We start from the raw sequence: 13,768 nt of genomic DNA on the forward strand, positions 1-13,768 counted from the left end.
CTTGGCTCCTCTCTTCCATATCTTGCATGCCTTCTCTTTTGACCCCAATCTGTAGTTTCACATTTTACATGACTTCTCAGTGATATTCCCATTTTCTCCTTTTGTCTTTTTTCAAACACTTGTTGCATAGCCCAGAGTACTCAATTCATGTCTTATACTCGTGGTAGAGTTTTATGAGATAATCTGGTCTCCCAAGCTGAGAACAACCACAAGGCATTCTTTAGCTATGTCTGCAACCTCAAAGGCAATACATATTTGTGCCTAAAACTCATTGTTAATAGAGCTACCTACACTGAGCCAGGACATACAGCAAAACTACTGGCAGACTAATTCATCTCTAACTTTCCCTTCTCTCCCCCACCAGCATTCCCTCAGGAAATATCATCAAATATAAATCCTCCAACTATTAATAGAGAATGAGTCTTCAATGCTCTCACTAAGGCCAAGAACATTGCATCGATGGGCCCTGACAATATCCCAGGCTGCTTTTTAAATGTTATGAAACATGACATATAACGCCTTCTAGAGTTACTTTTTAACCATAACCACCAAACTGGCTTTGCGCCTAAAAAATGGAGAATGACAACTATCTTCCCTCTGCAAAAAGGTGGGCCATCTACAGACCTTGGAAATTACATACCCATAGGTCTCATTCATCCCCTATGCAAAGCTATGGAAAGAATTATAATGGAAATGATCTATAATGAGATAGGAAACTTCCAGATACTGGACTCCAAACAGTTTAGTTTCACCAAGGTCAGATCATGCCTACTCAGTCTGTTGGACTTCTTACAGAAGGTCACCAAAGCAGTGGATAAAGGCAAAATAGTTCACACTGCCTACCTTGAACTGGCCAAGGCATTTGGCGCAATACCCCACTCAGGCATTGTTGCTCTGTGTAAATCCTTATGCCACCTGGTGCATAGCCAACTGACTAACAGACAGGACATGGGAAAATTAGGAAGTCCACCTCTACAAAGAGGCCAGTCACTAATGGAGTCCCTCAGGGATCAATCCTAGAACCACTCCTATTTGACATCTCTTTTTGTTAAGTCAAGATCAATGTGGGCCTCTGGCTGACCAAATTTGCAGATGATTGCAAATTAGGAGCAGTCATAGAATCCCCCCACTGACACTAATGTTCTCCAAGAAGGGCTGGCATGGACAAATAACCAGTGTTATAGCCATAGACTAAAACTAAATGCCAAGAAATGCATAATAGTATCCTTTGGGAAGATAACTAGTCCTGGTAACTATCATATTCATAACACACCTCTAAGGATCAATCCAGTAGTCAGTGACTTGGGGATGTACATAGACAGCAATCTAGCCCTCGACCACCATGTGTTTATGATATTGAGAAAATCATTCTATGTTGTGCAACTTATAGACAAAGGTATGGTATCTAGGTCCAAGGAGGACATTGTTCCATTCTATTCAGCACTCATCAGACCTAGCATTGAGTACAATGCCTACTCTGATATTTCAGGTACTGTAAAAATAACATAATTTAAGCAGTTTAACATTTACAACTTTACTGAGCTTCCTATTGAACTTACCAATCTTTACTTTTTTTTAAAGGGGTTCAATTTTGTACTTCTGGTAGGGCTAATATTGAACACACCCTACTTGATTTAAAACTGTTTACATGAAAATTGAACCCTGATATATTGTTTTGGGGGGGGATAATAATGCTTGTGACATGAATGGTAATACTTTAAAGAGAAGAAGTATATTAAATCCGCCCCTGCACCCAGTGATATACACGTTTGAAAGAGCATATGACAGGAAATCAGAGATTTGTTAAAAAGACAGTGCCAACATCAATATTACAATCTCTCTCGACGTGATAAAGATATTCTTACAACTTTAGTTAATGACACGGACATTAGGTGTATGTGACCTGACAAAGGAGGTGGTTTGGTCATTATGTACAGTTTGGACTATCAGGGAAGGATGTTAAGCTTATTCTGTGATACATCCATATATAGACATGTGTCCCTCAATGAAATCAACATAGCATACAGAGCTATCAGAGTGGCCTTAGATGAACTTCTTTTATTTGATTACCTTTCCTTAGATTTACATGATTTTTTTATTGGTATGAGAACCTACAATTCCTAGGATTTTTGGTATTCCAAGGCTTCATTCGAACATTTATGATCTACCGTTTTGGCCAATTGTTGCATCAATGGGATCTATTACTGAACCTTTGGCCAAGTTTGTTGACTTGAAACTTAAAAATATGTTTCAGCCTTTTGAACTTATTATATGTGATTCCTGGGACTTGCTTGATAAACGAAGAAAGGTGGATGGTGACTTTTATTTCATTACTTGTGATATCAAAAATTTGTTCTCTGTCATACCCCAGTAATTGAGTTTAATTTGGTTTGACGAAATGGCCAAATTATATGGGGGCATATCTGAAAATGATAAGAGTGTTGATTCAAGAGTTTATGGATATTGTATTGTCCAACAATTTCTTGTTTTTTTTGCAATTAATATTACAAGCAGTCCACGGGAGTGTCAATGGAAGCAGCATGTGCTCCCGTTTTTGCCAATGGAGTGTTGCTTAGGTGGGAATTGGTTACTCTGTTTCAGCTTCCACTATACAAGCTATATAAAGCTTATTATAGATACCTTGACGACTTATTAATTTTTTGGCAAGGTAGTGAGTAATATATTATTATGACAGCTACTAAGTAGGGCAGAACCAGCTCGAATGTCACACTGATGGGGAAGGGATGTGAATTCAACATGCATACCAATAACATTTTGTTTTACAGCACAATAAACCACTCTCATGCCTAATAAAAAGTATATATATATATTTAGAAAGCTTGTGAGGAAATTATTACTCTATTTTTGTTTTACTTGGATCGCTTGTCTGTGTACTTAATAAAGGATTTTCGACTGGAAACAGACTGCCTTCCTTGCTTGGATTACTTTCGAATACTTAGTAATGCTGTACAATTATATATTTTCTATTATTACTTTTTGTTTTGTTTTGTTTTGACTTAAGACAAGTTTACGTTCGCTACTTCTACTACTATTGTCTGATCTGAGTAATATACAGTGATTTAACTAGAAATATATGGACTGAAAATCTTCCACACAGAGAAGTTTCTTACACTGTTTTGTTTCTGCCTATTTTAAATACATGTTCAGCCGTATTTGTGTGGTTCTGATGGTGTCTTAATGTAACAAGATGAAATTGCTTAACCTTTTTTATATAAAAAAAGTTTATACTTTATTGCATTTTAGTTTTAATAAAGGGACAGTTTGGATTGAAAGTCCTGGTCTCTCGGAGTTCCTAGTTTTGGATTGAACTCATAGACAAAGATATGGTATCTAGGTCCAAGGAGGACATTGCTCCATTCTATTCAGCACTCATCAGACCTAGCATTGAGTACAATGCCCCCTTTGGTACGTACCTAACCAGGCATATCCAACAATTGGAACGTCCACAGAGGTTCATTTCAAAAAGAATACAGGGTGTAAATAACGACCTCTGCAGACTACTTCATAGCCCTGTTCCTGTAGTTTGTCTTCTTCAGGCTGTTGAGGGGAGATCTATGACTGGCATAAGGCATCTTTGGACTCCCTTAATCACCACTTTATAAGAAAATTAATGCTACTGCTTCTTAATCTATTCATGTATGATATTTATGATGCTGTCTGTCCTATCCCTCTTTGTCTTTCAAAATATTCATGTCAACTACACTTGACAAACACTTATATGTGTTTGACATATAAGTGTGACCCTGAATGAACTTTGCCATCTCTCCTTATATAGTCTTCATTCTCTCTTTATCCTTATACAGCCGTCAGAACAGAACTCAGCATTTCTCTTCAGCTGTCAGCTAGGAGCTCTTCAGTTGCATTTATATCTCTCTTTTTCATCTTCTAATATCTTTACTTATATGCATCTAGAAGAGTAATGGCTACTCAGTCCTTGAACATACATTGCCTTCAAGTCATCTGATGTGTTTCTTCTGGTATGTATTGTTGGCTAGGGTCTGATTTTTATCTATTCCAGTGTGACATCTTTCCTTGTTTCTTCTAGCTGGGATTTAATTATTGATTTGTAACTGACAGACATTTATCTTTCTTGTATTCATTTAGGATGTTTATCTTAAGGATCACCACTTCAGTAATATTTGTTATGTATGGGACTTACTAAGAGCATATGACCAACATTCCTGATTGACTTTTGGATGTTCCACAATTGACCACCCTCAAGCATAGCTCCACCTAAGCCAAAATCAGGCTGATGGCATGGCATAAAAATAGGCTATTCACCATCATTCACTTTTTTTGCCATGAAGAAATATACATATACCAGTTTCAAAAATCAGTATCCTGTTTGGGAATTGTGTGATTGGGTTTATTATTGAGATTGTGCTTGATATTGTTTTTGTGAGTAATAGATGTTTTGGTCAGTAAATTTTGATATTAAAATTGATGTTTCCAAATTTTCTGTGGTCCGTGACTTTCCCTAGGAAAACATTCAGACAAGTTTACATGTGGAAGGCAAATTCTTCCAAAGGATTTATATTTATGCTTTTGATATTAATGTTTTTGCTAACTTCTGGCAATCTATCTGCTTCTAAAATATTTGCCAGTTAAGCTCTTTAACTTCCACATAATTGTTTGCATTACCACTATAAGGAACTGCTTTGACATAATTAGCTACAAAAAACAAAAACATTTAAAATCTGTGCAAATAAGGAAGTGTTTAGCCAATTAATTTTTTTCACCCTTGTTTTTTATGGCCAAAACATGTTCTAATATTCTCTTATTTAACTTCCTGGTGGTCTTTCCTATATAAAAAACATTGATATTTCACACATAGCTAGATAAACACATAGGCTGAATAACAAGTAACTTTGTTCTTTGACTATATTTCTAAACTATTATACTTAAGTACTACATGTGAACCTTCATTAACAAATCCACATTGTTTACATCCATTGCACTTAAACATATCTGTTAGAATATATACATTTAAACACAATAGTGCAGTTACATTTTTGCTAGTATATGGACATATTAAAAGGTTAAATTTTTTAGCTGAAAATAAGTAAAGACATAAGAATACAGTAGAGCAGTTGCTATGCATGTTTGGCATTTGTACTGTGTGTGATACAAAATGTTTTGTGACTAGTACAGCTGCAAGGACAACTGGTGATAAGGACGACTCCCAAAGTCTTAAAGGTTGCCGCATAATTTACCTTGAAATAAAACAAAAATGTGCTTATTAACAGACTGCATGACATTAAGCAGACTTTAAAAGATTGCTTTCAGAGACAGGATCCAAATGGTACAAAAAGTACTATAAAAGGACTGTAAGACCAAATGGTGTTAATGCTGGTAATTTGTAGAAACACAGTTCTGAGATAAATGGAGAATTATCATCTATATCTGTATTAAAAACCAAACCTTGTACAGTAAAAGTTATAAGCTGTAACATATAGTACGTATGTTATATAAATATGTTATTTTATCAGTAAATGCGCTCAAGTTAACAAAGTACAGTGCTGTAAAGTATCTTTGTTATTTCATTAGTAAGCAGCCTGATAATTAATTTTTCAATACTTTTTTGAACAAACATCATGGAGGGAATAAATTTAAATAATTTCTTTAAGTCAAATTTATTTTTATATCAAAACTTAGGGTTATTACCCAACACCTCATTACGTTCTCTATTTCCTGCTGCTATCTTCCAATTTTCATTTAAAATGTTCTTCATTTCCAAAGCATCACTCGAAATAGGTAATGCAAAACCTATATAACCTTTATCCTATGGCAGCAGTTGTTACGTGCAAGGCTGGAGTCCAGGTGGCCCGATGTTCTAGTACAGGGTGTGCAAACTTTGTCTGGCAGTTGGCAGAGAGGCTTTAGGCTGTGAGATGTAGTTCCTGTGGTATAGGATTTGAATCTCACAGCCCTCATTTAGTGGGAAGTTGGCATAATGGTTATTAATATATTTACCTTACAGATACAAGGTGGAGGGTTTGATCCCGACATGACATAATTGACTAGGGTTAAAATGGCCCAAAGGGCAGTTAGCCTAGTACTAATCTATGAACCTAATCTTTACTATAATATAACCTTCAGGATTATTATTAGTACTTGAAATACCACTAACCAGAATACGTGGAAACGTTGAACTTCTTTCACCTCTTCAATAACTTGATCAATATATCTATATAACCCCTATCAAAAAATAATTGTCTCAGATGTCTGACTTCACATTCAAAAGTGTCATTCAAACTAAATAATCAACTAATATGAATGAATTGGCCCCTAACCACATTTTTCTTCATAAAACTGGGATGTTGGCTATTGGACATAGGTTAGTTTTTTCCAGTAGATATTATTTTCAAAAGTTCTCAATCTTACATCCATTACCAATTCTAAGTCTAAGAAATTGACCTTGCCACCTTTCCCTCCCAATGTAAAATTAAGAAAACTAGTACTTCAATTCAAGTCATGAATAAAAATATCAAGTTCCTCATGGCTACTCAACCACAAAAAAAAAAAAAAAAAAAAAACAGATCATCTATGTATTGTTTATAGAACCCCACATAGGTTCATAGGTAGGTACTAGGCTATCTGCCCGAGGGCATTTATAAGCCTAGCCAGAGTGTGTCGGCTTTCGCCACCCCATTAATTAATTAACTGCTCCTCTGCCAAGCAGAGCCAATGAAGTGATCCCAGGGGTGTATTTTCTGTTACCCATCCACTTGTCAAGGTTTCCCTTGAAGAGTGTTAGTGAGGGGCTCTGCCTGATGCAATTTGGAATTTTGTTCCAAAGCATGGGGAGTCTCTGTGACAGGAATCTATCTCTCCAGCATGTTCTATTTATTGTTGTGGCGAGGTTTAGCTCACTAGAGCACGTGGCTCGCAGTGACTTGGATTTCTTTAGGTGGAGCATGCCCATCAATTCTGAGTTGGACATTGCTTTGTAAGTCAGGCAGAGATCACCTCTGAGTAAGTGATATGCGACTGAGTACAGCCGGAGTTTTTTCAGTCGGGCTCCATAGGACATATGTTTGAGGCCAGTAATCCTCTTGGTGAAGTACTTTTGTTGGTCTTTCCATCTGTTGGAAGTGTCTTGTGAGGTACATCCCAAATGGGGCATTGCACTCTATGATGGGTCTGATGAGTGACGAGTAGAGGGCACTATAACCTCTTTATTTCTAGATGCGAACCCTTTAGTAACTAGATGGGTCACATAGAAGGATTTCTTAACTACTTTGGCAATATGATTGTCAAAGGAGAGATTACTATCTACCTGGGTCCCCAGATCTCTTATTACCTCTTCTGTATTATTGGGGCTGGCACCTATGTAGTAATTTGTGGGTGTTTTGTTTTTCCCATATGGGATGACTATGCATTTTTTGGCATTTAGCTTGAGGCCATGACTTTGACACCAGGTGTCTGTCTCAGTAAGGCCCTTTTGGAGGATGTCCATGTCAGCCGGAGAGTCAATTATGGCTCCCAGTTTGCAATCATCAGTGAACTTGCTTAGCCATAGTCCTCCTGTGTTTGCCTGTACTTCTGAGAAGTATATGCTGAACAGTAGGGGTCCCGGGACTGAGCCTTGCAGGACACCACTCGTGACTGGTTTAGAGTCGGACCTGGAGCCCGCTATTCTTAACGTGTGAGTTCTGTCTGTAAGCCAGTTGGCAACCCATCTCATAACGTAGGAGTTTATATTCAGGCTGGTGAGTTTTTCTGTAATACCCGAGTGGGGAATGGTGTCGAAAGCCTTGGCGAGGTCAAGGTAGGCTGTGTGAACCACCTTTCCCTCATCTGTGGCCTTGGTGACTGTCTTGAAGAAGTCAACCAGGTTTAGTAGGCATGATCTGCCCTTAACACAGCCGAACTGGGTCAGGTCAAGTGTTTGGAGGTTCCCAATGTCTTTGTTAATGAGTTCCATGAAGATGCGCTCCATAGCCTTGCAGACCAGGCTAGTCAGGCTTATGGGGCGATAGTTACCAGGGTCAGTTGTGGCCCTCCTTTGTGGAGAGGATTATGACATTATGAAACTGGCCACGGGAACAAAGATGTTCTTGTTCCCACCCACTCATAACAGCACTGACATATGATGGTGCCATTCTGGCACCTATCACTACTCCCCTGTTCTGTTTATAGTAGTCTTTGTTAAATGTAAAAAAATATTGTCTAAAACAAGTTCAATTAAAGTGCATAAAGTATTTATAAAAATACTGTCTGACTTGGCTACTTTAACCATGTAATTGCTAAAATATTGAAATCTTTCATCCTTCAGTATAGATGCATATAGTGAAGTAATGGCTAATGCAAACATACAATTTTCTTATCCAGAAAAACAATATTGTGTAAAAAATTCTAGTAATGTCTCTGAATCCTTAAGATAAAAATTTGACTTTTGTATAACTGGAGTCATCACAAAATCAATAAATATTGATATTGAAGTTCAGTTTTTGTACCACTATTAGAGATGATAGGCCTGAAGGATGGAAGCCCATCTTCTCCACCAGGTTTATGCATTTTTGGGATTCCAAACAAACTACCTAACTTTAGAAATCCAACATTCAAAAAGTCATATATTTGAATATCCATTTCTGCGTCATACAATAAAACTAACAAAGCACTATCCAACTTTCTGAAATTGCCATTAATTTCATTTAAAGAAAAGATTTCATACCAATTTGATTCTGACAAGTGTTTAAAATAGCATTATTATAATCACTAATATTCATTGGTACCATCCCACTGCCCTTGTCAGTTTTCATAAAGCACAAACCTTGACAATTTATAAGTTTTAACAAAGCTTGTCTTTCAGCAGTTGTCATATTATAATATCTGGATAACAAAGATGAAGTTAATAAACTTCTAATTTCTTCTTCACAAGCTTTGAGAAACACCTGAAATATATAGTGAGTTGGATTAAAAGTACTTTATTTTTGTAGCTGAAAGTTTTCTTGCTCAACATTAACATCACATAAAGTATAGATTTAACTTTCACACAAGTTTAAGTTTTTTTAAAGTACTGACTAAGTTTGCGCTGCATGAAGGAATAAATGGTAATCCTTTCTTCAAAAATGCATTTCATTAAAAGCAAAGTTACTGAAATTCCACATTAAAAAAACACTATCATTTTCAATAAGTTTCATTTTTTCCACTGCCTCTCCCCTTTGTTTTCTGCTTAACCCTCTGTGCCCATTAATTTATTACTTGATTCACTGTTGTGGGGTCATGAAAAGGGGAGGACAACCTAACCACATCTGCATAACTACGAGCCATGGGATAAGAGCCGGTGTTATTAGTGTCACCATTATCAATAAACACAATCCCCTAGATTTAATAAAATCCATGTAGGCATAGTTTAGAGCCTACATGGAATGTTACCATGTCCGTATACACAGTTCCCTCTCAGCAGCGCACCATGCATATTAATCATGGCACATTGCCAAGGGAGAGCAGTTGAATACTGTTAAAGAATCAGTGTAGGCAGTATGGTGCCAACTGTGTACTCAGATGAGTAACACATTCCCTGCACTGTCCAATTGTGTTATATCAATGTAATTTAATTTTTTAAGCATGTTTTAGCTGTGCAGAGCAAAGAAGCACTAAGCAGTGACGAGACACCTGCCAGACATCTAAAAATAGAAACCTGATGTATTCAATTATTTATGTAAAGGTCAAGTTTAAGCATAGCTGAATGGGTTTGCCGGTGTGGTAGTGTGCTCAGCACTGCTTAAAGGTAGCTCACAGATATATGTAAAGTTATAGAAAAATTCCACATATCCATGTAGCTAAATGGGTAGAGTTACAGCCTGATGTGCAGTAGGTACAAGGTTTGAATACATGGAAAGGCAAGTAAACATTTATGTTTGAAATACAAATTAATTTTAAATAGTGGCCTGCTGTGCTCAGCTAAGCTCTACTAAGACCTGCTAAGCACTTCATAAACAAAATAATGGCTGATAATGTTTATGCTCTGTTTGGCATAATGTTTTTGCTCTGTTTGGCACTGCTTGGCTGTTTGTGCACTGCTAAGCACTGCTAAGCATACAGGTTTTTGGGTTTTCTCACTGCTCAACTCAGCTGTGCTGGTTTGTGCAGTGCTAAGTGATGCTGCACATTTTACATGTTGTCCAATGGCATTTAAGGGTGGGAAAACAGGCTATATTAAGCTCACTAGGTGGGAATACAGCATAATCCGTTGGAGTTATACCTGTGTAGTGACATGATTGGACCCCTGGTAAAAAAACATGATGACTGTCTGCTGTCCAAGACTCAGAGTGCAAGGCGGAGGCCTGGGACCATCTGGCATGTGAGCTTACCAGTGTGACAGGTTTCCTCCACACAGGTGAGCAGGTTGTCACCAGCATGATGACCTGAAGATTAAAAAGGGGGATCTCTTGGACACCTGGGTCTGAGATGCTCGGGCAGGGAATGCCCCACAAGTTTGTATGTAATTTTACCTTTGTTTCACCAATAACTAATCTAAATGTCTAATAAACTGGTATGCATAATGGTGTGCTTCTCTCCCAACAGCTGCAGAGGAGAGGGCTCACAACATCAAGGCGCATGCCAGGTGCTTGGCCAGGTTGCGCTGTGAGTGTGGTGAGTACAGATGTATTTTGCTATCTATAGTCAAATAAGCAAGGAAGAGTAAAGTATTAACTGTGATTAGGTATATACAGTAAAGATTGTATTGCAATGAATGTAGATTTACAGCTGTACTGCAATAAGTGCATACTGCCAACTGTAGTGTCATAAGCAGGGAAGACCAAAGCATTAATTATAATAAAGTATATGCAATAAAGTTTGAAGTGCAATAACTGTGGAAGTACAGCTGTATTGCAACACCTTCATAATGACAACTGTTGTGCAGTAAAAACTTGAAACTATACCATTAACTGCATGAAGGTATCTCTAATAAAGTCTGTTATGCAATAAGTGTAGATTCAAAGCTGCTTTGTAAGAAATGAATTATGCCAACTGTTCTACAACAACACATGAATCAACAGCAATAACAGCAAGGTAAATTGTGCACATCAGGATTGTCTTGTTTTCAGCTGTATGTCAGCTATATGCATTCAGGTTGTGAGGTGCAGTGCTGCAGTCAGGTATAACAGCGTAATAGTTGTAGACTGCAAACAATAAACCATAATCAGATATTATTTGTTGACTTCACAGATATTTCAACATACTAACAATATATTGTGTAAACCTGCATTCTATGTAGTAAAGTATAGATTACCTAGTATCTCTGTCATCCTTGAATTTCATGCATGTGTGTTCAACTGTCACTGCTGTACTACTATTACCAGCTCATACTTGGTTCCAGGCGAGCTCTAGGCAAATATCAGTCAGTCGGTAATCAGCAGTGACTCAGTAGCTCCGTTTGGTAAATGCTCTGTATGAAGTACATTTTGCCACACACAGACTAGGGTTTGAATCCAGTGGTATGTAGCACTAAATATTACAGTATCAGTCACGTAATGATTACAGATTTTCTCTCTGTAGGAACTACAGGTAAATGGGTGAGGTAGCCCATATTATGAGTAAATAATTGTGTGTTTAGATGTCACAGACTGATAATATCATTACCAGGAATGTAGAAATACAACATAAAATAAACAAAATAGGTATAATAATAATAATAAAAGAAAAATGAAATGTGTAATCTTTGGTATGTCTGCATGCCTGGAGTGTCTGTTAAAAGATGCTGCAGTCAATTAATACATTTGATGCAGATGTCATCTGCAGTCACTGCTATTGGGTTCTATCCCCATGCCTGCCAAGCAAGGCATAATAGTTGTTTACTCTCTGTACTGTACACATATGTGTCTCTCAAGTGCCACACTGTCACGTAATGTATTTACTAGTGCATAATCCTTCTGTCACAGATTTATCATTGACATGATTATGTAAATAACAAAGTATCACTACATCAGCCCACAGTACACTTGGCAGTTATGTAAGTACACCTGATGTGCAAGTGTTTTGTGTAGTTGTGTACATGCAGTTGTTGCAGCTTGGCCCATACTATCCCATGTGGATAGCTTGAGAGGTATGTATGTGCTACAGCAGCTATAGGGCACTTTTACACATAAGGAAAGGACAGACCTGTGGAGTAGATTGCAGTACTGTTGTCAACTATATAGCCTATAATGGTATTAATGGACTGTATTTCTCTCTCCCCACCCTTTATATTTATATATTTATTATTGTTATTCATTGGTTATGATTTACTATTAACATATGTTGTTACATTAAACTTTATTTTAGGGCATGTGTTTTATTATTGTTATGTATTAAAATGGTTGCATATTAACATATCTTGTTGAATTACCTATTCTGTTGGCCCAATGCCGTAACTGTTACTGGCATGCTGTTAATATACTGACTGTTCTGTCATTTATTGTTGTGTTTCAGATAATATGCATTGAAATGTAATGGGGTTATTTCCAATGTTCTGGCATGCTGTTATTACTAACAGTGGTTTTGTTCATAAGTAACCTATACGTATTGCTATACCTCCATCACCATAGCATGACAGGTTAGGCCGGTTCCTGCTGATCTGCCTACCCTACCCCAGTTGGCCATGGCACTGGGTCTTGGCATGTCTGGGAACCAGGCAAATGGTGCACCGTCTGCTGCCCCTGCATTACCTTCAGGTGGAACTGCCTCAGGAGATGGGACATGGCCCCCTGGGAGTGGTGGCAGAGAGGCAGTAGTCACCCAAGATCAACTACCAGCCATGATGTGCAGGATCATTCATCAGAGATATAAATGTCACCTGCACCAGATTGAGGGCACACTGGACAACCTGGTGGGGCAGTCTGTCCCTGGTACTCAGCATCCAGCACAGCCACCTCTAGGGCAGTGAAGGAGAAGTGTCAACTGCCCATGGGTGGGGATGTCAGTCATGCTGCTGCCATCTGGAGGCACACGTATCTCGGATTCCACAACACCCTCCCCATCCAAGGTGTTTATTCCCCTCATCTCATGTGTCACACACTGTCCCTGTATGCTATCTTGTCTATCTGCAATTGCATCCTGTCGTAACCAACTTACCACCCCACATGTACCTATATCCCTTCCTCAGCATTCCATTCTTTCCTTATAAAATAAAAAATACAAAATTGCCTCCTATATAGCTCTCCATTTCACACCCATGTCCACTGGACACAACTAATTTGCTCCAATTGGCTTGGCAACACATTTATGTTGCCCTCAAACCCCTCTCTCTGGGGTTTGAGAGTCAAAATTCATGCACAAAATCTATCAAAATGCACAGCTGTTGCTGTACAAGAAACAGGGAGCTATGGTTCTTTCCTACACCCTTCCTGCACATCCCTACCTGCCTTTCACTATGTATTCCCTCGCTGGGCCCCATTTCACACTGTCGTATCACCCCCTTTTTCTTTTCTTTTTAATTTTTTTTTGCGCAGGTTTGTGCAGAGCTAAGGGAAGCACCAAAATGCAGTGCAATGCACTGCACCACACAGATCCACTTAAATGAGCGTTAATGTGCCTTAATGATCTTATGTGTTTCTCACAGTTAGGCACTTGTACAAAATAACCACCTGTGCCATGCAGCGAATGCAGGCCCCTTTCAACTACAGCCTACTGCACTAATCCACTACACCACACAGATCTTAATTAAAACAGGTGTTTCCAGCAAAATATATGGATTGCCACTGACAGACTGAAATTAAACCTAATGGGACAAATGGGAGTGCACCTGGGACTCTGATGC

This window comes from Protopterus annectens, chromosome 4.part0, assembly GCF_019279795.1.
Source record: "Protopterus annectens isolate FY-2018-M chromosome 4.part0, PAN1.0, whole genome shotgun sequence".
NCBI lineage: Eukaryota > Metazoa > Chordata > Ceratodontiformes > Protopteridae > Protopterus > Protopterus annectens.